This window comes from Schistocerca piceifrons, chromosome 7 (genome assembly GCF_021461385.2).
Source record: "Schistocerca piceifrons isolate TAMUIC-IGC-003096 chromosome 7, iqSchPice1.1, whole genome shotgun sequence".
Classification (NCBI taxonomy): Eukaryota; Metazoa; Arthropoda; class Insecta; order Orthoptera; family Acrididae; genus Schistocerca; species Schistocerca piceifrons.
The window spans coordinates 281,225,412-281,250,052 of record NC_060144.1 but is presented as its reverse complement, the minus strand read 5'-3'; positions in this window follow the sequence as shown (position 1 = coordinate 281,250,052).

Genomic DNA, 24,641 nt, shown 5'->3' with positions numbered 1-24,641 from the left:
CCGTCCTAACCTACACAGTATGCAATGGCGTCGACGCATTTTTCACTATTATGCGACCAAAGGCACCGCCGAATAAACACAGTCCTTTACTCTTCAATATATACCACATTATTAGCAAATAGTATTAGAAACAATAAAACTATTAAGGGCGGTTTCCTTTCATCAGCAAATGGATTAGTAATCTGACAATACTGACAGATACTGCTAAGTATTTTCAGGGTAGAGTTCATTGAAGAAGGTATTTTTTTAATAACCTTCCCCCAGTCTAGAACAATATCTTTAGGTAATGTACATAAAAATCTCTTTTAATATGATAGTCACTAAGATTTCTCCACAGAAAAACGAGCCATCATGCAAAGTCAGGCAAGAAAACAAGCTGCAGTCCGGGGCTTCAAGCTCGAGTACATTAGCGGCTTCGTAGCACACGCGGAAATGTTGCACACGTGTTTACTCGCGCATGAGAGATTCCTCTTTCCATTACAGCATTCCTGCGCCGCGCTGCTGTTGAAATTTCACTTCTGCCCTCTCTTTGTGAGTACGGCAAACGAAGTCTCTTATAAAATATTCAAGTGGCTTAATAGGATTCTCCACGGGTCGTTTCAGAGAAAAGTACACATTTTCTTTGTGCTTTTTGAGCAGTTAAGAGTATGAAATGGGGAAAATTTAATATTCGTTATGTTATTGGCGAGCACCAGAAATTTTTCCATGTCTCTGAAAGAGTTTTAGTGTTGCAGTTCTTCTATGCAGGCTTAACTTAATAAATTGTTAGCAAATTTTATTTCTGAATTGACGTCACAGTGCATTTCGGAACAGGACAAATTAAATTCGCCGAGTCTGAGTGATATTACAACAGAACAAGGTCGTCTGCTTTGTTTCATTGGAGGAGGGCCGAAGTGAATGTAGTGTGGATGGCCGTGTTAGTCTCGAGAACGTACCTAGTTTCCTACTATACTAATTATATAGTGTAAAATACTTTCTCTAATTTACGTTGACCTATCATGTGTCGATTGTTAATACAGGCGTTGCCAGTTAAAATTAACTTCCCATATTCTTAGGAACTCGGCCTACTACTTGGTAAGACAATATTGACCGTGAGAAAAAATAAAATGTAACAAAAGTAGAAACAAGAAGAAATGTGCGCATTGTTCAGACCTAACCGTGCCCCTTTAGGCAAAGAGCAGTTGATATACTTTTCTTCTGGCGAAAGATGATTGTCATTTTTGGTGTAATTGCTATTAGTTCACCAGTTTCAGTGTTCAAAGACAAACATCGTTTTCTCGATCAGTACACAACCCATATCTTCTGTATAAAGGACCTAAATGTATACATTTTCTTCTGATGTAACACTTCAGACTACAACTTACAGTATTTTAAATTTAGGATTTCTTTTAATGCCATTCAATTTTCATGTATTTACTCACTACAAGGCTGTAATGTTATTTTATCCGTAGCTTTGGTTTGCTTTTCATTAACTATGCCTACCATTCATATTGATTAATGACCATCTATTATTCCGAATGAGGTAATATCGTTTGTGATGGTTAGCTTCAATGAGCTAACCGAATCAAGCCTTATGTGAAAGAACTTGATTAAATATTTTTAGAAACAGCTTATTGATCCAATTTTAGAGTCTCATTCGAAGCAGAACGCAAAAGTACTTCTTCTATTCAGACATTCTTTTACACAGTATTTCAAATAGCATGACATAATTAACACTTCAATATGAAAAGGTAGACTAATTCTTCGTCCGACAACATGTGGCTCTCGATTCATACGCTGCAAAGGCAACGCTAAAATGTGGTATGCACGGACACCACATCCTATTTAATTTTTGATCTGGTAATACTACGGTAAAATTTCACTTTTTCCCCAGAAGTACCGTCTTCGTGTTAGCGTTGCTGAATCAAGTGTATTACGAGTATGCCTACTCCTTTTTTTTATTGTGGTACAATGAACCAAAATCTATATTGGTGTCTAGCGGTAATTAACATTATACTGCCTACTAAATGAGACATGTCGTTTACAAGTTTGCTCGTGTGACAGAGATTTTATGTTCGCATTGTTCACTTCAGTCTTATTATATTTTTCGTAATATGTTAGTGCTACCGTAAGATTACGGCTGGAAGTGTGAAATAAGCACATTATGTGAAGTGCAACTTTATTTAGTTTCCTTCACTAGATTACGGCCTGATGCCTACATCCTAAAGCCGGTCATGTTACATGTATTTTTACAGTTTTTAAGAACTTGTGCATGAATTCTGCTCAACAACGTGAGGATCCTGTCCGGATATCTTATGTTAATGGTGTAGTAAACTACAACTGCAAGATTACACTAATATGTTAGTGTCATAGCACTGTCTATATAAGTCAGAAATATGACGTAAGCTCAAGTGAGCTTATTATGAGCAAATATTAGCTCTCTTACGTACGTTTAAAACATTGTAATAATGCTGTAACATTTACTATCTACGATTATGTGATTATACTAACAACACGCAAGATGTATTCGTTATGCGTTTCTCGCAAGCTAGCTCTCTATTCTGCTATGGTGTATGCAGAGCTATTCTTTCGTTGCCCTGAGAACAATACATCTGTCTCGAAAGATAAAGGAAGTCGTGAACCAACACCGCACAGTTGAGTCATGGAATAGCTGATTTACAAACTTATGCTCATGAATACAAGAAAATCTTTCCCACAGACATTAGTTACATTACCCACTGTTCATCACTTATTTCCCTTGCTTGACTTCAGGTAACTCCCGTATACTTAATAGAAGATACACTGATCAGCCAGAACTTAATGACCACCGACCTACTATCGACATAAACCCGTCCAGGCGATATCAGTGACACCTGGCGAGTACTGACTGATAGACACAAGTGTGGTGAATGTAGTATCAGCGAGCGTGCTGCCGGTGTGAGAATGGAGAAGGCGCGCCATCCATCTGAGATTGATCGAGGACAGACTGCGATGGCCCGGAGGCTTGGCACGAGCATTTCAGAAACTGCACGACTTTTCGGTGTTCGAGGAGTGCTGTGGTGAGTGTCTTCAACAAGTGGCGAAACCAAGGTAAAACCACGTCCAGACGTCGTGGATTTGGGCGACCACTCCTCATTACAGATGTCGGAAGTCCAGTAGGCTGGGCAGACTGGTAAAACTGACGGCGAACTGTAGTGCGTTCAGCAGACATTAATGCTGGTCAGAGTACATGTGTGTGTCTGGACACACAGTACACAGAACACTTTCAACGATGGGCCACCGCAGCCAATGGCCATGCATGTGTCAATGTTAAACCACGACATCGTCAACTACGTTCGAAATATGCTCATTGCCATCGGCACTGGACGTTGGCTCAGTTGCAGAGCGTTGCATGGTCTGATGAATCCCTGTAACTTGTTTACCATGACGATCGGAGGTCGTGAAACCGTTGTCTTCCAGTGGAAGAACTCCTTGACGTGGGCATCTATAGATCCAGTGAAGCTCGTGCAAAGCACCATAACGCCGAAGCGTACACTGGTTGCAGGCCACGTACACCCCTTCAAGACTATCATGTTTTCCGACGACAGTGGCATTTTCCAACAGGGTATTGCGCAATCATACAAGGCCGGGAGAGAGATATATTGGTTCCAGGAACACAATGGCGAGTTCCAATTGTTGTGTTGGCCTCCCACTCGTTATATCTAAACCTGATTAAACATATTTGGGATGCCGGCCGGTATGGACGAGTGGTTCTAGGCGCTACAGTCTGGAACCACGCTACCGCTACGGTCGCAGGTTCGAATTCTGCCTCGGGCATGAGTGTGTGTGATGTTCTTAGGTTAGTTAGGTTTAAATAGTTCCCATAGTCAGAGCCAGTTGAATCATATGTGGGATGTGATTGAATGTGGCATCAGAGTTCATCGTCGCCGTCCCCCCCCCCCCCCTTCTTTACCTACCAAAGCCTCATTGCTTCCATGCCTCTAAGCGTCGCCACTTTTATCACTGCCAAATTTAGATATACCGGCTATTAGATGGGTTATCACAGTGTTCTGGCTGACCTGTGTGTAGCATTAATAAATCAACGGTGTCAACAAAAACGGTCCTTTGCTTGCAAAAAATGAGGTAGAAGATTTTATTTTGTTATGCGACTTCAAAACTCTCGGGAGATCATTTTGTGGCAAAAAACCACAAAATTTTAGCACATTAAGATTTTCGCCTATATCTCGGAAACTATGCAGCCTACTGAAAATCTTATGTTACCAGAAAGAAAGAGCATTATCGATGTAACTGTTTGGCCGCAGTCAGATGCCAAAGTTAGTTCACTTTTATAAACTTGGCTGAGAAGTCAGCTACAATGCCTGCAAGTCAAAAACGGCTTCTCCAAACAAAAAAGTCAAGTTTTCTAAACTGTAGAGCACGAAAATTTCATATTACCGAGACTTATAGTTTTCAGTTTTAAATGCTATTAAACATCCATACGCTTGAAATCCAAAGTAATTCCATTTTGATGTAAGTCAAAGTTATTGAGTGAATTGAAATTTCCAGCATGGGATCGTAAGTCTGTTCCACCATTGGGTGTAGAGGTATCTATAGGTCTCCCACGATTAGTATGTAGTAAACAGCGGAGGCTATGCCATCCCCTCTATTCCTTTAATACTGTTACCATTGTTAGCCACGACCAATCTTCCTGTTGGGCGAGGGACGCGTTCGGAACTCCTTGTGCATTGCAAAATTCTCGTTCACTCGTATACATTTATTTTTGCTGTGGCACCAGTGTATTTGAAATGACTTTTCCAGGTCGTATGGAGGTGTGTTTTATGTTGTTGTTGTTGTTGTTGTTATTGATGTTGTGGTCTTGAAGCAGCTCTCCATGCTAACCTATCCTATGCAAGCTTCTTCATCTCCCAGTACTTACTGCAACATACATGCATCTGAATCTGCTTAGTGTATTAATTTCTTGGTCCCCCTCTACGATTTTTATCCCCCACGCTGCCCTCCAATGCTAAAGTTGTGTTCCCCTGATGCCTCAGAACATGTCCTACCAACCGGTCCCTTCTTCTTGTCACGTTGTGCCACAGACTCCTCGCCAGTTCTGTTCAGTGCCGCCTGCCGGAGTGGCCGTGCGGTTCTAGGAGCTACAATCTCGAGCCGAGCGACCGCTACGGTCGCAGGTTCGAATCCTCCCTCGGGCATGAGTGTGTGTGATGTTCTTAGGTTAGTTAGGTTTAATTAGTTCAAAGTTCTAGGTGACTGATGACCTCAGAAGTTAAGTCGCATAGTGCTCAGAGCCATTTGAACCATTTGTTCAGAACCTTCTCATTAATCACGTGGTCTACCCATCTAATCTTCAGCACTCTTCTGTAACACCACTTTTCGAAAGCTTCTATTCTCTTCTTATCCAAACTATTTATCGTCCACGTATATTTCCATACATGGCTACACTCCATACAAATACTTTCAGAAACGACTTCCTGACACTTAAATCTATACTCGATGTTAACAAATGTCTCTTCTTCAGAAATGCTTTCCTTGCCATTGCCAGTCTACATTTTATATCTTCTCTACTTCGATCATTATCAGTTATCTTGTTTCCCAAATAGCAAAACTCCTTTACTACTTTAAGTGTCTCATTTTCTAATCTAATTCCCTCGGCATCACCCAACTTAATTCGACTACATTCCAATATCCTCGTTTTGCTTTTGTTGATGTTCATCTTATATCCTCCTTTCAAGACACTGTCCATTCCGTTCAACTGCTGTTCCAAGTCCTTTGCTGTCTCTGACAGAATGACAATGTCATCGGCGAACCTCAAAATTTTTATTTCTTCTCCGTGGATTTTAATACCTACTCCGAATTTTTCTTTTGTTTCATTCACTGCTTGTTCAATATACAGATTGAATATCATCGGGGAGAGGCTACAACCCTGTCTCATTCCCTTCCCAAACACTGCTTCCCTTTCATGCCCCTCGCCTCTTACAACTGCCATCTGGTTTCTGTACAAATTGTAAATAGCCATTCGCTCCCTATATTTTACCCCTGCCACCTTTAGAATGTGAAAGAGTGTATTCCAGTCAACATTCTCAAAAGGTTTCTCTAAGTGTACAAATGCTAGAAACGTAGGTTTGCCTTTCCTTAATCTTTCTTCTAAGATAAGTCGTAAGGTCAGTATTGCCTCACGTGTTCCAATATTTCTACGGAATTCGAACTGATCTTCCCTGAGGTCGGCATCTACCAGTTTCTCCATTCGTCTGTAAAGAATTCGCGTTAGTATTTTGCAGCTGTGGCTTATTAAAGTGATAGTTCGGTAATTTTCACATGTGTCAACACATGCTGTATAAGCGATGGTAATTTGGTAGATGGTAATATCGTTAAAGACCTGGAAACTCTATTACTTTCCAGTAAGGATGGGAAAATGGCAGCACATCGTAAGTTATTAATTGGTCTGGCTGAATGTGAAATGCATAATGCTTGTCAGAAGAAGTACAGTAACACAAAACTGATCGGATCGTCTTTGACAAAGCGTTCTGCGCCATCAACTTCGAATCTACGATCATATAAGGAGGAGTCTGATTTGAATAAACACGGCTTTTCTTGTGGCGAGGAAATTGATGCTAATGGCGACAAACTTAGCAGACTTCCCTATGCAAAGTGAAATATTGTTCATAAAACGATGAAACTTGAGTTAAGAGATACTGTTGTTAGGGTAATTGTATGGTGAGGTGATGACTGGCGCTGAAGATGCTCAATATCATAGGTTTAGTTAGAGGGGTTTTTACCGGCCAGTCAGGGTGGGAGGGAAACAAGGAAGTCCTGAATCCGCATAGAGAGATGAAGCAATGGAAATGATTTCTTCCTACATCGAGCAATCAGAAGAATGCCAGGTTACTTTTCAAGATTTAAAGTACTGAAGCACGAATGTCTGGCAGGCTGATGGAAGAACCATAAAAATCCGACTCTCCCTGAAGTATGGTGAAGGTATAATGATTGTTGACAGACTTAAGAAGAGCACAGTATTGTGTTTCAAAAGTACAGGCTATAAGATACTATCTGACAGTTTCTGTCACAGCAAACCAATCACATCCACAAGAAGTGCATCTGAGAATTTTACACGCTGCTGCAGATTTACTTCGTGAGGACATCCGTTGAAAGGTCTATGCTACATCGCAATACACCCAGCTGATGATATCTTGATCCCTGAATCATTGATCCTTTTCTCTGATTCGGTGATTTTGAAAAACAAACTCTAGATAAATGGAAAAAAGCATGGTGCTTTGTCACATGTGATTTCTGCAGTAAGGCTACTGTCATTTCTATCTTCATTATTGATTGGGCTCAGTAAATTCGTGTACAAAAGATTCTGGTCAAGACTTATTGTCGATGCTCTTAGTGCGCTTCGATTCGCAGCTCCATATATGGAAGCTTCCCTATTTCAGACGTCCTTGATTGCACGACTTGAGCATTCTAACTTAATAAGTGAAGGTTTCATCCAGTCCCTCTTTGATAACGCCGATATTAACGTCCACACGACTGATGGGTCGAATACTTTCCATTTCATGGGAGGAATCACGGCAGTCACTAACTACACGTCTATGAAGACTGACAAGAATATTGATCAGGGAAGAAGAGGTTAAGCTTCTAAATTTTTGTCTACAATCGGTGTACCTCAGCCAGTCATCTATAAAAAAAATTGTTTTGGCTTCAACAGTATTATTGTAACCGATCTGATCTCAGTTTAGAGGAGCCTGAGTAACTGAGGGTATGAGATTCTGAGGCTTTATGGAAAGTGGAAGAAATTCGTTGACGTGGTGGAGTGGTGGAATGGAATGGACTCATGGAAGTACTCGGAGATCGCTGACAGTCGGTTCGTTCCAAAATAATATGCCCCCCTCCATTTTTTAAAACTGTGCTCCATCTTAGTACGACACAATACGTACATCTCTTCTAACAACGTTGAGAAAATGCATAAAACATAGTCAAAAGTGGTGTTTGAGCACTTTCGATCAGGCACTTTGTCTGAAGAGATATTATATAAGAAGAGAAGGCAGTGATTAGGACATGTCAGTGTACGATTATGTGGGTTTTACCTTCTAATGTCCTTCTTGGTGTGCATCGGTGTAATAATAGCAGGAAATAGTTTTGATAAACTTTTCAGTGGGCATCCGTACCCTGGAGCAGTAACAGCTCATACACTGGTTCACGCGTGTTGTCGTATTAAATCTTTCAGGAGATTGATTTCAAAGAAGATGAAATGAAAATATCTGAGGAGTTGTTGCTTCTCCATAACAGATCATCAGTATTCAAATGTCATGAAAACGAAGATTACGTAAATATGAGAATCAAGTTTGAAATTGCGATTTGTGGCATTGAAGCATCAGAAAAACAGTATTATCATAATGATACACTCACAAAACAGTTCATTGAGTCTGAGCTGGAAATGGGAATGTGCTTTTAAACACCATTGAGAATATGCTACCGTACTTTCATGCTGCTGGTCATTTCCTGTGAGCTAAAAGTGCTCACTTTTACTTCCAAGAGATGCTCACACTGTAAGACAGAATGGATACTGCTGAATTCAACAAATTTACAACTAAAGTCTACTTCACTATTAGGGTAGTGAAAAATTTTGGTGTGGCGTATGGTCTCATATAGAGCAAACTTTAACGAAGACAATCAACGTGAAAGGCAATTTAACTCACAGACGTGGGTTTTCAGATTCTATTATCACAAAATGGACTTCAGAGATACCATCCTTGTAAGACGTTTGTCAAAAATGGAAGAATTCTGTGGTATGTCATTAGGAACAAACGAGCAACATGTGGACTGAAGAACGTCACGCAGAGATCGAGATGTAGCAGACAATGACAAACTAAATGACTGTCTGTTAAATCATTCATCTTTTTCAAAATCTAATGTCCTTGTGTCGGTAAGGAGTGGAGTACTTGATGATGAATCGGTAGATTGTCATGAGACGTAAGTGCACGGAATTAAAGGGATCGCCAGAATGAAATGAGAAAACATTATGAACGTCTTATTTCAACGTAATCTCAAGGTTATAACACTTGCATCCTGCACTACGGCTCTCAAAACAGGGAAGAAGAGGATCTCTTCCATAACCCGTCAACATTGTTTCAGACTGTGTTACAAGAAATGTGATAAAAGCTTGAAGTTCTGTTTCTCATTTGAAATTTTACCATAACTCATGTCGTTCACAGAGGATGGTATCAATAAGGGTACAAAATCATCTCTCTATGGTGCATTTACGCGTCTCCACAAGAATGAAGTACCCAAAATAAAAATATCTGCGGTGGATGGTGGACTCCTAATCCGTACGGTTGTTTGGCACAAGTTTGGAGACTTTTGTATGAAATACAAAAGCTATTTGATAAAGTACTACGGATCCGAAATCACAGTTATATTCGATGGCTATTCGAGAGGGTCTTCGTAAAGGGGAACAAAATCTTCAACAGGTATCATTTTCGACGAAGATAAAAATGCGGCAGTCGCACAAGAGCAACAAGAACCGCTTGATTCTGATATTTATGCGGATGGAGATATTCAAGTGCTACAGGCAGAAGAAAGTGCGGATTCATTAATTGCGGAAACAGATGTTCCCCAAATTGCTAAGTTTGACAGTATGGCACTTGGGAGAGAGGATACTGACATGCTTGTTCTCCTAACTTATCGAGGAAAAAACTACAACTCGTACTTCCATAAACCAGGAAGAGAGAAACCAGCAGGAATGTGCTACTCCCGTAATTCTTACATTTTCGATCCTACATTGGCCTTTTCAACTATGCCTTCACAGTACGTTACACCACATATTCTGTTTTTGGTCAAGGAAAGGGGAAACCTCTAAACTCTATGGAGCAACAACTACACCTCAAAATGCAAGCTGCAATTTGTTACACCCTCAGTCACTCAACACATAACAGGCAGAGGCAGAAGAACAGCTGATATTAGCACTGCATGGTGATTCCCACTGCTCGACCTTGGACGAGCTCGGGTACGAGCCTTTTGTAAAGTCCGTCCCGAGAAAATCTCCCACACTTGAAAGACTATGTCAACGTCGAAAGCAGCAAGATCGCACTCATTGTGAGCCTACTATCAAGTGCAGTGTTGGCTGGGAAAGAAAACTGATCTGTGAAAGTGGGGCTGCAAGAAATACTCATGAGGCTTGTTTCCCGTGACGATGACGAAAGATGCGGCACCACTCACGCTACTGAAGATGGTTTCCTTCGCATGCAAAACAGGACGCACAGCAGTGTGTCGACGTCACAAATGTGGACTGAACTGCCCTCCGATGTGCGAACAGTGTTGTGGTTTATCTTGCAAGAACGCCTCTGAAACTGGGCTCGACGACGATGAGGAAGAGATGAAACATGTGTTCCAGGACGAGAATGTTTGTGAAGATGCCGCAACCGATCCTGAAGGTTAGATGCTGTACCGGAGGTAGAGATAAAGTAGAGATTATGAGTAGAGATAATGTCTTAATAGTTCGCAGTTCTGCTCAACCTGTTATTCGCTGCATAGTGTGTAATATATGACATATCGGTGGTGCCGTCATAATGGTCATTAACTAGTGCACAAACTATAAATTATAAATTCCTTCAATAGAGTATTGAGTAATAAAATTTACGATGGTTTAGTAACAATCGAACTTTTTTGCCCCTTTATGGTTGTAAGGGTAGTGTTTCAAGGTCACGGTAGCTGCCAAGAAGAAATCATTTTGTAGATAGAATTGCGACAGTTCATTACTTTTTCGTAAATAGCTAAAGAGAAGGAATGCAGTACTTATTTTGTAATTTAATAATATTCGCAGAAAGTGAAATTCATGATTAATTTAAAAGGGAGCATAGTTTTATGTCTGGCGCCATGCTACTGCACTAGCGGTTTTTAGGTTGTTGTTTTATTTTCAATTTATTTATGCAATGTTCTCGAAGGACTAAGATTACTTAGTGCCATTATTTCCCGGCATATGGTGTCAAGTTTTTTGGAAGTATGCTTGAGTTGCAAACACTGTACTTCGATTCCTATAAGCCCTGGAAGTAGATAGATGCGTTAGATCCCTCTACAAACAAACAAGCCGCTGAAGTGAACACGGGCAGAGATTTCTGTAATCCATCGGCGGAAAAACAGAGGGTGGAAGCAATGTCAACAAACGAGACGCACATCATGGCGCGGGCAGGAGTGTTCACACGAGAGGCTTGTTATCCACAATCACAAACAGCATATTCGTTTGCAGTTTGTCAGTACAGGTGCAATCCTCACACAGCATTTCTTTTCTATTTCCTTTTCTATTGCTGGGAACAATGCTCATAATTTCACCTATATTAACTCTACAGGACAGAAAGTTAAGGGAGCTGAGAAAAATTCGTAAATTTTACACAGCAACTACGATCTGGAAGATCTCCAGAAAGTTCCTCACGAAAATTCTTTGGGAGTTTTCAATTATGACTTTGAAATGTATCTACTCTTGCCAGTTAAACACGTTCTAACCACTTTCTCTGCTATTCCTTCTATACACACGATGTTGTTTCGTAGAATTCGTACTGCTATTTAAGTTAGGCCATACAAATGTCTTGTATGCAGTCTCTTTTGTAGACAGACTGAAGTTTCTCGGTAATTTACCAATGAATCGACGCCATTCATTCACCGCATCTCCAACCAGATCTGTGTATTTCTTGCGTTTCCAATCTTCAAGCATTGTTACACCTAAATGTATGTTTAACTGGACTGACTCTAGTTGCGACACATTAATGTTCTCGTATAGGACACCACGCTTTTACACTTCATGACGGACGTTACTGCATTTCTTTACGTTACAATCTAGTCTTCAGTCCTCAGTTTTTTCGGGTGTTAGTTATATTTACTGCAAGTTTTACCGGACAGGATTTCTTCGTACATAACGACATATTCAGTGAAAACTTTGGGACTAAAACTTATGCTATCTGTTAAGTCTTTATTATATAACGTGAAAATTAATGTGCTTTTGAAATGCACTTGGGGCAAAGCACATCAGTACCAATTGTATTTCCTTTCTCGTGGATCGTTTTGCTGCCACTGGAAGCATTTCTCTACCCAAGGAAACTACAAAATTTGTTCAAATCCCTGTATTAGCCGAAACCTACACACTCCACTCCACCGGCCCAACAGTTTGGATTCCCAATGTCTACCATGCAGAACCAGTGATTTTGATACTACGGCTAGTGTCATTAACCCTCTGGTAACAAAACGCTACAGCGCACATGATTGTTATGTGTTCGTCTAGAAGCCGTAGGGTGTTCTCACCAAGGTAATGCAAGTGTAAGATCATGAGTGTGATGAGTAATACTTTCATGAGGTACCAATTAGTAACAAAAACGTTTCAGATTATAGAAGATTTCGAAGGTAATGTTTCTTTAACATAGTTCCAACGTGAGAAACGATAACGCAAATTGCTATACAGGGAATCACAGTCGTCATCGACTTTTGTCACGTACTGCGGGATAAAGGTCTCCTCTAGACATTACTCACACATTCCAGTCTCAATCTCTGGGAATCTAGCAAACAATTTCATTCTTCCAGCTACAGTCTCATCATTGTCGTTTAGGTAAATGGTCTTGAGCTCCTACATTCTATTTTCATTATTCTGATCAACTTTTTTCACTCACTCAGTAATTTGGTTTTTTTTCTGTGTCTCTTTATAATTTTCAGTATGCGTCTGCTTGTTGCTTACTGAATGACGTGCCTTTGAGTGTTCCCTCCAATAAATGATCATCTCCGCCTGCCATAGATTCGAAACTGATGATGCACACTGCCCGTTTTTACACTTCTGTTTATTTCTTTTGTTACCCATCTACTTAGCGTATCGAACTGCTGTAAATACCAACACTCATCAACCTGTATTTTTCTTCGATATTCTAATAATTCATTTTAGTTGTTGTATACTGTAACTGCCCCTACATTCAAATTGCCTGCTGTAAGATCTTCCAATCTGGAATGGACGTTTCTGTGCTGTGAGGAAAACAGTAAAATATCAGCGGCAAAACGAATGTTCTTCAGGCTTTCCTCACTAACATAAATTCCATCCTCATAATACTTGATTTTTCTGTCACCATCTGAGGCAACTAATTCGTATTTATAAAGTAAGGATATTTTTTTTTTTATTATGGAGTGATTACTTGAGCGTTTTCCGGTTTAAAATGCCATCATCAGAGTATAGTTGACTGTCGCCATCAAAGAGTGCAAGTAAAGAGAGTTCTACACGTGGAGAATGAGGTGCGAACCCAGACCATATGTTATATTCGACAGTGCCATAATAGCGTAGCTGAAAATGCCAAAACTAAACAAATAAATGAAAGGAGAGTGCACCAGTCAGAGAGAAAATTACTTAGGTGTGTGCGTGTGTGTGCGTGTGTGTGCGTGTGTGTGTGTGTGTGTGTGCGTGCTTGTGCGTGTGTGTGCGTGCGTGCGTGTGCGTGCGTGTGCGTGCGTGCGTGTGCGTGAGTGGGCGTGTGTGTACGTGTGTGTGCGCGTGTGTGCGTGTGTGTCTGTGTCTGTGAGGAGATGAGGCAGACACAATAACTTTACTAGCTCTTCTACAGTGCACTTGTTTCGTATTTCTTTTCTTATACTGAAATTGTAAATTAATTTTGTTTTCTAAACAATTGTGCCGTTTTACCACGTGTATGTCTTTACTCCTGGTAAGTGTAGCTCTTTCGACGTGTTGTCCTCATTTTCGCTCTCTCTCTTTCTCTGTCTCTCTCTCCCTCTCTCTCTCTCTCTCTCTCTCTCTCTCTCTCTCTCTCTCACACACACACACACACACACACACACACACTCACACAAACACGGAAATACAAACACACATTTCTTTCCATGTTTTACCTTAATTGTCGCCGTTCCATTTGTTACTGTTTCATTTACATTACAGTGTCACTTTCGAAGATGAGATTTTGTTTGCGCTGTAATATAACTTGTTATAAGAATAAGTAAATGTATCTAAAAGAAAAGTTATTAAAGTGTCACCAAAGAGGGACACTAGTGCCTTTAGCTCCCACGAGCTCAGCATTTGTTTGGTGGGTACAGGCTTGGCGACCCCAGAGCTCCTGAGCTGGGACTGGCAAGCGCTGCACGTCCACTGTCGACGTAAACTTTGGGTTTTGCTTCAGCGACTACCGTGCGGCGCGGCGGTGGGACGTTGTGTGACTGAGGGAACGGGGATCTTGGCTTGACCACCTGGTTGGTAAAAAAACCTCTATAAAACACCCTCAATATTCAGGTGTTTTGCCCACCGATGGGATGCATGGCTGTTGATTTGGAAGAGTCGTTATGGGGCAACCTCTGAGGAACCAGCTGCGCCTCAGTTGTATAAGGCTTACTCAGGCATGCAAAATCTCTCTGGCCTGACTGTTTGTTTCCCTAGCTGCTCATGGGACCATTATAGCGTGCACGACTTCTAACGCCCTTCCTCCCTACGGTTTGGGTGGTCTTTTGGGTAGTACTCACTCCCATCCTTCAAACCGAACACGGGAGGATAAGCCTTCTGAGCAATCTTTCTCTAAGGTTTAGACATTGTATCGTAACAGTGGACTCCCTGCATGTCAAAATGTGTTTCTTGTGATCAGGATAGAAGACGGTACTTTTAAAAAGGTATTGCGTTTCTACATATAGAAAGGACTTAATGGTTTGGCTGGAACCCACGATCTGTTAAACGGTTGCGTAATGGCACGTTGATGGTCGAAACAGCGACAACACAGCGAGTTAGAAACCCTCAGCACTCAAAATTTTTGGGTGAGTATCCTATGCAGTTGAACTAATCAGTACCCTTAATTACAGTCAAGGAGTGGTAACATGCAGTGACATAATGCGTATGGACACTTCAGAGCTACACGAGGAATGGCCTGACGAAGGGGTCATTGAGGTGAAAAACGTCATGCGTCTTGTGGATGGAAAGCTGGAAGAATGAGACTCATTTACATTGACGTTTTATTCACCGGTTTCGCCAGATTATATTAAAGCTCGATTTTAAGACTTAAAGTCAGCCCATACTTCTCCAGTCCTATCAGCTGCATTAAGTGCCAGATATTCGGGGACACCACTCTCAGGTGTAATGGGTGAGCTACGTGCGATCCATGTGCGCGTATGCGTGTGTGTGTGTTACGGCTCACTCTGACGGAAATACTTTTACCTCTGATGAACTCTGCGTCAATTGTTCAGGTCCACGTCCAGCTTGGAGCAGAGTGTGATGGTGTACAACGAATAAAATAAAATGCAGGATTTGAAGGTGCAAAGAGCGTATCTTACGCTGAAGCGAAGAAGATGTACAAATACCTTCAATGCCCAACGTTTTCCACTTCATTTGTAGCAGTACTCGCGAAGACATCTGCAAGTATGAGTGTTTCCATCCAGACGTCGCCTATGGACCGTGATAGGAAGAAATGCTCTTGCAAATGCATCTGTGTCAGCTACAGTTCAGATGGAGCTGTTGCTGTCCTCCGCAAACTCCAGTCACCACTGTTTCTGCTCCTACTGTTGCTGACTCCAGGCAACTCCAATGATGAAGACTGCCTCCATTCCTGCTGCTGATGTTCCTTTGGGTGCTGATCAGAACCAGGAACACTCACAGGATGACGGCTCGGCCATGGACTTAACACTCTGCTTCTTTGAACACTTGAGTCCACTCAGTTTTTCCCTTTCCGAAGTGGGTTCTGCTACACGGAGAGGGCCAGAGGAAAACATAAACCTTCCAGATAAATGCCTTCTGTGCTTCAATTTAACATGAAAGAGTACAGAATACACATTGAGGAACTGAAACTCTCCGCACGGAAGACACCCCTCTATCTTTGTCTGCAGGAAACACATTTCAAACGTAGTGACACATCTGTGTGCTCAGAGGGAGTCCTCATAGAAAAGATGACCTCATTGGAGAAAGGGCTAGAGGTGGAGTGGTTGTCTTTGTGAATGGTACATACCGTTACAATTCAGTCTCCCACAGAACAGCTATTGAAGCAGTTGCTGTACGGTGCATTTCCATTTGCTGTTACCCACCTGTTGTATGTATCTGCCGCCTAACGAAAGTTTGTATAGGGCTGGCCTTCCTGACGTGATTTCCCAACTCCCTCCATCTTTTATAGTTGTAGGAAATTTTAATGCACACAGTGTGCTGTGAGGACCTCCAGCAACTTGCCCCAGGCGTCAGATTGTCGAAAGCTTCAATTTTTCAGTGGAGTTATGCCTTCTTCACCCTGTCTGTAGCACACAGTTCAGCATCGGCATGGGGTCATTCTCAGGCATATTCCTTGCTTTCGTTTGCTCTGCCCTTGTCGATGCTGCTTACTGGGAAATGGTCGCTAACTTTCATTCCAGTGATCAGTTCCCCACCTGGATTCACCTCTCAGATAGAGCTGTCTCTGAAGAGAAACTGCCACTGTGTATGCTTAGCAGAGCGAACTGGACACTGTTCAGTCAATTAGCTGTTTTTGAACCTGCAGCTGCGAACGTAGTAAATGTCATGGCGGATTGCTTTGATTCGATCACTGCCACCGCAAACAAAGATCCAGCTTTCCGCCGCCATCATGCATTGGTAGTGAGGGGTGGTTGGATTTTTAACCGTAGCAATACAGAGGACTAAAATTTCACCCTTTCCATGTGGGAGCTTGAGTGTGTCCTGTGTTGGGCCAAGGAGACTGCCTGAGATAAGGATACAAACCAGTACAGCATGTTACCGTACCTTTTGCAGGATGCAAAGGAAATGCTCTTCTCCCTTTTTAATTTGACTTCGTTGACTGAGGAAGGAGGCGATTTCAGTGCTGCTTCTTAAACAAGAGAACGACCACATGTTGCTCAGTAGCCCTCAATAGCTTCATTAGAAGACGCTAGAAAGCATAGTCAGCCTTTTATTTAGGCCCTAGAATCGCGGAACCTATTTAGTAGCTCCGAGTGTGGATTTCTGAGGTATCGTTAAACCCTTCAAATGGTTCAAATGGCTCTGAGCACTATGCGACTTAACTTCTGAGGTCATCAGTCGCCTAGAACTTAGAACTAATTAAACCTAACTAAACTAAGGACAGCACACACATCCATGCCCGAGGCAGGATTCGAACCTGCGACCGGAGCGGTCGCTCGGCTCCAGACTGTAGCTCCTAGAACCGCACGGCCACTCCGGCCGGCTGTTAAACCCTTGACAACCTCACCCTGCTAGAGGTTGAATTCCAACATACTTTCTATGTAAGCAGATCTTGAGAGAGCCTATGAAATTGCTTGGATGCATCTCATCCTGGGTCAGCTTCATCAATGGTGCTTCAGAGGACGATTACAGTTTTCATACCTTCCTTCCTTTCCAGAGGACTTTTTCGATATAGGGTCAGTGATACTCTTACCGAGCTATTCGAGCAAGAAAATGGGGTCCGTCAAGGATCAGAATTAAATGTATCCGCTATTTCCATCAATGATATTATGCCCTCAGTTAAGTCTACTATCCGATATTAATTTTTTCAGACGACATTGTCATTTTCTGCTCCTCGTCCAACGCTGAAATGTTCATTCGTCAGTAGCAACTTACGATACGGCGATTGGAGGCGTAGGCAGTTAGTACAGATTTTAAATTTTCCTCAGAAAAGTTTATTTTAACCGTTCATGTTGCTCTTTTAGGCTGCCTCTTCTTACAATGAGGGGCACTGTTCGTAATTTTACAAGTTCAGTGAATTTTCCGCGTCCCACATTCAAAGAACACTTCTCGTGGTTACCATATATGGGGGCTATTAAGGCAAAAGGTTTAATTGCATTGAACATTTTAAAATGCCTCAGCCGCATGTCATGAGGAGCAGAAAGAGGCTGTCTGGTTCAGTTTCACAAGGCGTTAGTGAAATCCCGTCTCAACTAAGGTGGCACGGTTTATAGCTCACTATGACCATCTTGAGTTAATCATGACTGATGCTGTTCATCAGGAGGGGATTCACCTGGAGACAGGAGCGTGTGGGACGAGACTAATTCTTAGCCCCTGTGTTGAGCCTGGTTAACCACCACTTGTCACACGGTAGCGAGTCCTAATTCAGCGTACTCTCCGCACCACCATCATCAGAATTCCATAGTGTTGCTCGCCCTCCACTGAACCGATTATTTAGAAATAGGCCACAAGCAACGAAGCCATTCCATATACGCGTGCGGCACGACTTAGTGGCTCTTAGTCCAGACGATATTTCCGTGCTTCATCGCGGCTGGAGTCGTTCTCCGCCCTGGTTGATACGGAGACCCAGCATTATTTTAAATCGATCAGTGTGAAGATCTTTATTGCCACCTCTGTTTTTAAATCCATGTTTTATACAATTTTAGCCCACTGCGACAGGGATTGGTGATCGTTGACACTGATGGGTCTAAGCAGGATGATGCCGTCGGCTGTGCTGTATTATTTGCGGATTGTCGTCAGATTCGCTTACTTGGTACAGCCTCAGTGTATGACACTGAATTACATGCGATTTTTAGGGCACTGGAGAAAATGCGGTGGCTTCCTGCTACCAAATTCCTCATCTGCACCGATTCCCTAAGTGGCCTTCAGGCTATCGATCACATGTATATAGCCGAAAAGTGTCTTCAGCTGATTTACAACACCCTCGACGTTGGAAAGCAGATGCAGGGGCAGGGAAATGATGCGTGATTCGGCTGGGTACCAGAGAACATGGACATTCCGGGTAATGAAACAACAAATTAAGCAAATAAGAATGCCTGTTTTGAAGATTCGACGTCTGAATATGCTGCCCGTGTCCACGCAGTTACCTCTATATTGACACCATGCGTCTTTGGGAGGAGGAGTAGTTAGGGTTTGAGAACAACAAGCCGGGGCCCGTGAAACCAACGACACGCGAGTGGCGTTTCTCCTTACGGCCACTGCGACGTAAGTGCTTCTAACGCAACTCCGGATGTTGCACTGAGCTCTGACACATAAATTCCTCCTTCGGCCGGAAGAATCTCCGGAAAGCAGTGCTTGTGTTGTACATGTTCCTGTACTCCACATATATAGGTTCAGGGATATTGGATGAGAAACTATTTTACCATGACATCATCATAATTTTTACCAGAATAGCAACACCGATAACTAAACAGTTTATGCCTCTAGGCTTCGTGTTGTTGTGGTTTTCAGTCCAGAGACTGGTTTGACTCAATGACGGCCGCAAGCCACTTACTAGTTGACCTACCCCCCATTTTAGGTGATGATGAATCGAATGTGGTTTTGTTTTAAGATTCTGTGTGATATCTGGTCTTCTTAACATCATCTAAAGTAGAAGGTTTTAATGTGTGTATATGGTGTTTTATTCATAGTTTATTTTCCAATCAATCACGTAGGCACCTCTCTTTGTTCCAATATTTTAGATGTTACGTGGTTATAGTCTATATATTTTATCTATATATTTTACTCAGAAACTTCACTGAGGCATCCATATTTTTCTGTTTTTTTGTGACAGTGTGAGTGAGAGAGTCCCAGGATGGCTGCTGACTCCATATTATATTTCCATTTTGTCGCATGCTTCTGACGACTCATAACCACACTTGTACTCTTTTAGTAGAGAACGGGCGCTGACGACCTCGTTGTTGAGCGAACTATTCATACCACCACCATCACCTTAGCACCCTGACACATGTTAGAATAATGACAGTAGTATGGTTAGTATATAATAAGCTGTTGTAATGCGTTTAATTTTCATTCCTTTGTTTGCTTCGTTTGCTTTGCTTGTTCTGCTGTTCGAACATGCACAACAATGTTCAGAACGCTAGTAATAGCGGGTGACAGTGTTGATTACGTTATTAATGTCTTGGTACTTCCGAGTGTTTGCTTACAGCTAGTTATTGTCTATGAATGATGGGCTATCTGGCGGACAAGAATTATGAAAGGTATGTCACTTGTGTTGATTGAAGATATATGTTCAACTATTTTACACACTTTCATTTGAGTAGCAAACAGAAAGAATCTTACCAGTGATTGACAGAAGTTCAGTTCGATAAATAAGGGACAGAAGTCGTAGTTGAAAGACAGTAAATCATTCATTAATAATAATAATAACAATAATAACAATAAAATGAATGGACTTAACTATTTTTTCAATGTAATTACGAGTGTTAGACTAATTTTGTTATTGTTTCTCTAAAGGTCTAAATTTCAAACTGAGATTGCGTACTAATCGGAGATAACTTTCTGACTGTTGAGGAATCAGAGTCGAAGTTGTTATTGTGGTGCCCTTAAAGAAACTATATGGTGTGATTCCACTGAGATAACGAAATTTCTGTACGTGTAATAGTTAACAGAATCATGCTGTATATATGTTCAGGGAGACTGGATGGATAACTATTTTACCATGACATCATGGTAATTTTTACCAGAATAGCAACGTCGATAACTAAACAGTCTACGCCTCTAGGCTTAATGTTATGCTGTTCTATCCTGTGCAAGCTTCTTCATCTCGCAGAACCTACTGCAACCTACATCCTTCTGAATCTGTTTAGTCTTTTTATCTCTTGGTCTCCCTCTACGATTTTTACCCTCCACGCTGCCCACCAATACTCAAATGGAGATCCCTTGATGCCTCAGAATATGCTCTACCAACCGATCCCTTCTTCAAGTCAAGTTGTGCTACAAAGTTTTCTCCTTCCCAATTCTATTCAATACCTTCTCATTAGTTATGTGATCTGCCCATCCAATCATCAACATTCTTCTGCAGCACCACATTTCGAGAGCTTCTGTTCTCTTCTTGTCTTAACTATTTACACTAGACGTTTCACTTCCATACACGGCTACACTCCATACAAATACTTTCAGAAACGACTTCTTGATACTTAAATCTATACTCGATGTTAATTAATTTCTCTTCTTCAGAAACGCTTTCCTTGCCATTGCCACTCCACATTTTATATCTTCTCTACTTCAACCATCAGCAGTTATTTTGCTCCACAAATAGCAAGACTCATTTACTATTTTAAGCGTCTCATTTTATAATCTAATTCCCGCAGCATCACCCGATCTAATTCGACTACGTTCCATTATCCTCGTTTTGCTTTTGTTGATGTTCATATTAAATCCTCTTTTCAAGACACTGTCCATTCCGTAGAGCTGCTCTTTTAGGTCCTTTGCTGTCTCTGACAGAATTACAATGTTATCGGCGAACCTCAAAGTTTTTATTTCTTCTCCATGGATTTTAATTCCTACTCCGAATTTTTCTTTTGTTTCCTTTACTGCTTGCTCAGTATACAGATTGAATAACATCGGGGATAGGCTAAAACCCTGTCTCACACCCCTCCGAACCACTGGTTCCCTTTCATACCGGACAAAATGGGTCAAATGGCTCTGAATACTATGGGACTTAACATCTTAAGTCATCAGTCTCATAGATCTTAGAACTACTTAAACCTAACTTCCGTAAGGACATCACACACATCCATGCCCGAGGCAGGATTCGAACCTGCGACCGTAACGGTGGTGCGGTTTCAAACTGAAGCGCCTAAAACCGCTGGACCACACCGGCCCGCTTTCATGCCCCTCGACTCTTATAACTGCCATCTGGTTTCTATACAAATTGAAAATAGCCTTTCGCTCCCTGTACTTTATCCCTGCTATCTTCAGAATTTGAAAAAGAGTATTCCAGTCCACATTGTCAGAAGTTTTCTCTGAGTCTACAAATGCTAGAAACGTAGGTTTGCCTTTCCTTAATCTGTTTTCTAAGTTAAGTCGTAGGGTTAGTGTTGCCTCACGTGTTCCAGCATTTCTACGGAATCCAAACTGATCTTCCCCGAGGTCGGCTTCTACCAGTTTTTCCATTCGTCTGTAAAGAATTCGTGTTAGTATTTTGTAGCTGTGGCTTATTAAACTGATAGTTCCGTAATTTTCACATCTGTCAACAGCTGCTTTATTTGGGATTGGAATTATTATACTCATCTTGAAGTCTGAGGGTATTACGCCTGTCTCACACGTATTGTTCACTAGATGGTAGAGTTTTGTTAAGACTGGCTCTCCCAAGGTTGTCAGTAGTTCTAATGGAATGTTATCTACTCCCGGGGCCTTTTTCGACGTAGGCCTTTCTGTCAAACTCTTCACGAAGAATCATATCTCCTATCTCATCCTTATCTACATTCTCTCCCATTTCTATAATATTGTCCTCAAGAACATCTCCCTTGTATAGACCCTCTATATAGTCCTTCCACCTTTCTGCTTTCCCTTCTTTGCTTAGAACTGGGTTTGCATCTGAGCTCTTGATATTCATGCAAGCGGTTCTCTTTTCTCCAAAGGTCTCTTTAATTTTCCTGTAGACAATATCTATCTTACCCCTAGTGATATGCACCTCTACATCCTTACATTTGTCCTCTAACCATCCCTGCTTAGCAATTTTGCACTTCCTGTCGATCTCATTTTTGAGACTTTTGTATTCCTTTTTGCCTGCTTCATTTACTGCATTTTTATATTTTCTCCTTTCATCAATTAAATTTAATATCCCTTCTGTTACCCAAGGATTTTTACTAGCCCTCGTCTTTTTACCTACTTGATCCTCTGCTACCTTAACCATTTCATGTCTCAAAGCTACCTATTCTTCTTCTACTGTATTTATTTCCCCCATCCTTATCAATCATTACCTAATGCTCTCCCTGAAGCTCTCTACAACCTCTTGTTCTTTCAGTTTATCCAGATCCCATCTCCTCAAATTCCCACTTCTTTGCAGTTTCTTCCGTTGCGATCTATAGGTCATGACCAATAGATTGTGGTCAGAGTCCACATCTGCCCCGGAAATGTCTTACAATTTAAAACCTGGTTGCTGAATCTTTGTCCTACCATTATATAATCTATCTGAGATTTTCCAGTATCTCCAGACTTCTTCCATTTATACAACCTTTTTTTATGATTCTTGAACCAGGTGTTAGCTGTTATTAAGTTATTCTCTGTGCGAAATTCTACCAGGCGGATTCCTCTTTCATTACTTACTCCCATTCCATATTCACTTACCACGTGTCCTTCTCTTCTTTTTCCTACTATCGAGTTCCAGTCACTCATGACTATTAAATTTTCGTCTCCCTTCGCTATCTGAACAATTTCTTTTATCTCATCATACATTTCATCAATCTCTTCTCATCTGCAGAGCTAGATGGCATATAAACTTGTACTATTGTGGTAGGCTTGGGCTTCGTATCTATCTTGGCCACAATAATGCATTCATTATGCTGTTTGTAGTAGCTTACCCGCATTCCTATTTTCCCATTCATTATTAGACCTACTCCAGCATTACCCCCATTTGATTTTCTATTTATAACCCTGTAGTCACCTGACCAGATGTCTTGTTCCTCCTGCCACCGAACTTCACTAATTCCCACTATATCTAACTTTAACCTATCTATTTCCCTTTTAAATTTTCTAGCCTACCTGCCCGACTAAGGGATCCGACATGCCACGCTCCGATCCGTAGAACGCCAGTTTTTTTCCCCTTGATAACAACGTCGTCCTGAGCAGTCCCCGCCCAGTGAGTCGAATGGGGAACTATTTTACCTCCGGAATATTTTACGCAAGAGGACGCCATCATCATTTAACGATACGGCAAAGCTGTATGCCCTCGGGAAAAATTACGGCTGTAGCTTCCTCTTGCTTTCAGCCGTACGCACTCCTAGCACAGCAAGACCGTTTTGGTTAGTGTTCAAATGGTTCAAATGGCTCTGAGCACTATGGGACTTAACTGCTGAGGTCATCAGTCCCCTAGAACTTAGAACTACTTAAACCTAACCAACCTAAGGACATCACACATCCATGCCCGAGGTAGGATTCGGTCGCTCGGTTCCAGACTGTAGCGCCTAGAACCGTTCGGCCACTCTGGCCAGCAGTGTTACAAGGCCAGATCAGTCAATCGTCCAGACTGTTGCCCCTGCAACTACTGAAAAGTCTGCTGCCCCTCTTCAGGAACAACACGTTAGTGTGACCTCTCAACAGATACACCTCCGTTGTGGTTGCACCTACGGTACGGCTATCTGTATCGCTGAGGCACGCAAGCCTCCCCACCAACGGCAAGGTCCATGGTTAATGGGGGGGAGGCTAGGCTTCATAGTACTGATTTATAAGCAAATACAGACGCAGGCTATGTCGTTCTAATATTCTTAAGATTTAGAGAGACGGTATAGCGCCTAACTCTACTTGTTTAATGTTCTTTCCAGTGTTGTTCACCAGCGCTGCAACTTGTTCGATTACGGTAGTTTGTTAAAGACTTACGAACTTCCAATAAGTTGTAAACCACGTACAGAAATTAATGCTGTAAGACATCGAATAATGATTCTAATTTATTCCATAGTCGTGTACAACTTTAAAGACCTACAGGTCATCTTGGACTGGTGACAACAGCCTTGGTGATCTAGAATGTCCCTATGTGTCCTCTCTGTTCTCTGTTTTCTCTCTATCCTGATGTGCCCTAATGATGTGTTATGGAAAGTGTTAGACTGAGATATATAATCTTCAGTGAACAGTTATATATTGCAGTAAATCCCTCTTTCTTCCGAAATTAGTACAGTTTTCGATGAAACTTACTCAAACAGTCCTCAAATTTTATGAATCCCTGACAAAGTGGTAAGTCACATCATTACAACGTTCAGTTATTCTCTTCACAACTGCAAGAGATCAGTTTTAGTACATACATTTCTGAAACCAGTTCTTACGTTTCCTGAATTAA